The sequence below is a fragment of the Pseudorca crassidens genome, chromosome X (genome assembly GCF_039906515.1).
Source record: "Pseudorca crassidens isolate mPseCra1 chromosome X, mPseCra1.hap1, whole genome shotgun sequence".
In the NCBI taxonomy this organism is placed as follows: domain Eukaryota; kingdom Metazoa; phylum Chordata; class Mammalia; order Artiodactyla; family Delphinidae; genus Pseudorca; species Pseudorca crassidens.
This window is the reverse complement of record NC_090317.1, coordinates 51,959,402-51,962,628: the sequence shown is the minus strand read 5'-3', so window position 1 is coordinate 51,962,628 and position 3,227 is coordinate 51,959,402.

Sequence of the window (3,227 nt, the reverse complement as noted above, 5' to 3'; positions counted from 1 at the left end):
GTTCCCTTTTCACCACACCCTCTCCAGCAATAATTGTAGATTTTTTGATGGTGGCCATTCTGACTGGTGTGAGGTGATACCTCATTGTAGTTTTGATTTGCATTTCTCTAATGATGAGTGATGTTGAGCACCCTTTCATGTGTTTGTTGGCAATCTGTATATCTTCTTTGGAGAAATGTCTATTTAGGTCTTCTGCCCATTTTTGAATTGGGTTGTTTGTTTTTCTGATATTGAGCTGCATGAGCTGTTGAATATTTTGGAGATTAATCCTTTGTCAGTTATTTCGTTTGCAAATATTTTCTCCCATTCTTAGGGTTGTCTTTTTGTCTTTTTTATGGTTTCCTTTGCTATGCAAAAGCTTTTCCGTTTCATCAGGTCACATTTGTTTTTTTGTTCTTATTTCATTTCCCTAGGAGATGGGTCCAAAAGGATCTTGCTGTGATTTATGTCAGTGTTCTGCCTATATTTTCCTTCAAGAGTTTATAGTGTCTGGCCTTACATTTAGGTCTTTAACCCATTTTCAGTTTATTTTTGTGTATAGTGTTAGGAAGTGTTCTAATTTCATTCTTTCACAAGTAGCTGTCCAGTTCTCCCAGCACCACTTATTGAAGCAGCTGTCTTTTCTCCATTATTTATTCTTTCCTCCTTTATCAAGGATAAGGTGACCATATGTGCATGGGTTAATCTCTGGGCATTCTATCCTGTTCCATTGATCAATATTTCTATTTTTGTGCCAGTACCATACTGTCATGATTACTGTAGCCTTGTAGTATAGTCTGAAGTCAGGGAGCCTCATTCCTCCAGCTCCGTTATATTTTTGTCAAGATTGTTTTGGCTATTTGGGATCTTTTGTGTTTCCATACAAATTGTGAATTTTTTTCTTCTAGGTCTGTGAAAAATGCCAGTGGTAGTTTGATAGGGATTGCATTGAATCTGTAGATTGCTTTGGGTAGTAGAGTCATTTTCACAATGTTGATTCTTCCAATCCAAGAGCGTGATATATCTCTCTATATGTTTGTATCATCTTTGATTTCTTTCATCAGTGTCTTATAGTTTTCTGCATACATGTCTTTTGTCTCCTTAAGAAGGTTTATTCCTAGGTATTTTATTATTTTTGTTGCAGTCATAAATAGGATTGGTTCTTTAATTTCTCTTTCAGATTTTTCATCATCATTGTGTAGGAATGCAAGAGATTTCTGTGCATTAATTTTGTATCCTGCTATTTTACCAAGTTCATTGATTTGTTCTAGTAGTTTCCTTGTAGAATCTTTAGGATTCTCTATGTAGAGTAACTTGTCATCTGCAAACAGTGACAGTTTTATTTATTTTCCAATTTGGTTTCCTTTTATTTCTTTACCTTCTCTAATTGCTGTGGCTAAAAGTTCTGAAACTATGTTGAATAATAGTGGTGAGAGTGGATTACCTTGTCTTGCTCCTGATCTTAGAGGAAAGGGTTTCAATTTTTCACCATTGAAAACAATGTTGGCTGTGGGGTTGTCATATATGGCCTTCATTATTTTGAGGTAGGTTCCCTTATGCCTACTTTCTGGAGAGTTTTTATCATAAATAGGTGTTGAATTTTGTCAAAAGCTTTTTCTGCATCTATTGAGATTATTATATGGTTTTTACCTTTCAATTTGTTAATATGGTATATCACATTGATTGATTTGCCTATATTGAAGAATCCTTGCATTCCTGGGATAAACCTCACTTGATCATGGGGTATGATCCTTTTAATGTGCTGTTGCATTCTGTTTGCTAGTATTTTGTTGAGGATTTTTGCATCTATGTTCATCAGTGATATTGGCCTGTAGTTTTCTTTATTTGTGACATCTTTGTCTGGTTTTAGTATCAGGGTGATGGTGGCCTCATAGAATGAGTTTGGGAGCGTTCCTCCCTCTGCTATATTTTGGAAGAGTTTGAGAAGGATAGGTGTTAGCTATTCTCTAAATATTTGACAGAATTCGCCTGTGAAGCCATCTAGTCCTGGGCTTTTGTTTGTTGTAGGTTTTTTGTTTTTTTTTTAAATAGGAAAACTTCTTTCTATTGTGCTTCACAGATATTGCATTTTTTACAAAATAGAAGTTCTGTGGCAATCCTGGATTGATCAAATCTATCGGCACCCTTTCCCAACAGCATTATTTTAAAATTAACGTACATACATTGTTTTTTAGTCATAATGCTATTATTGCACATTTAATAGAAAAAAGTAAAGTGTAAATCTAACTTTATATATACTAGGGAAGAAAAAATTTTGTGTGACTCAACTTTATTGTGATATTTGCTTTACTGGGGTCTGGATCTAAAACATGCAATATCTCCAAGTTATGCGTGTGTATATAAATATGTGGAAGATTTTTAATCACAGTTTCAATTTCAGTGCTTGTGATTGGTCTGTTCACACTTTCTATTTCTTCCTAGTTCAGTCTTGGAAGTTTGTACTTTTCTACAAATTTGTCCATTTCAACCAGGTTGTCAATTTTATTGGCATATAGTTGCTTGTAGTAGTCTCTCATGATCCTTTGTTTTTCTGCAGTGTTAGTTGTTACTTTTCCTTTTCCACTTTTAATTCTGTTTATTTGAGTCTTCTCCCTTTGTTCCTTGATGAGTCTGGCTAATGTTTTATTCATTTTGTTTATCTTCTCAAAGATAGTTTTATTGATCTTTGCTATTGTTTCATTCATTTCTTTTTCATTTATTTCTGATCTGATCTTCATGATTTCTTTCCTTCTGCTAAATTTGGGGGTTTTTTTGTTCTTCTTTCTCTGATTGCTTTAGAGATTGGCAAAAACCTTGGCTGTAGGCTTTTCCTTTTAGGTGTAGGTTTTTCCCTTTAGGTGTAAGGTTAGGTTGTTTCCTTGAGATTTTTCTCATTTCTTGAGGTATGATTGTATTGCTATAAACTTCCCTCTTAGAACTGTTTTTGCTGAATCCCATAGGTTTTGGGTCGTTGTGTTTCATTGTTATTTGTTTCTAGGTATTTTTTGTTTTCCCCTTTGGTTTCTTCAGTGATCTCTTTGATATTTAGTAACATATTGTTTAGCCTCCACGTGTCTGTATTTTTTAGTTTTTTTCCTGTAACAGATATCTAGTCTCATACCATTGTGGTAAGAAAAGCACCTTGATCCGATTTCAATTTTCTTAAGTTTACCAAGGCTTGATTTGTGACCCAATATGTGGTGTATCCTGGAGAATTTTCCATGAGCACTTGAGAAGAAAGTGTATCC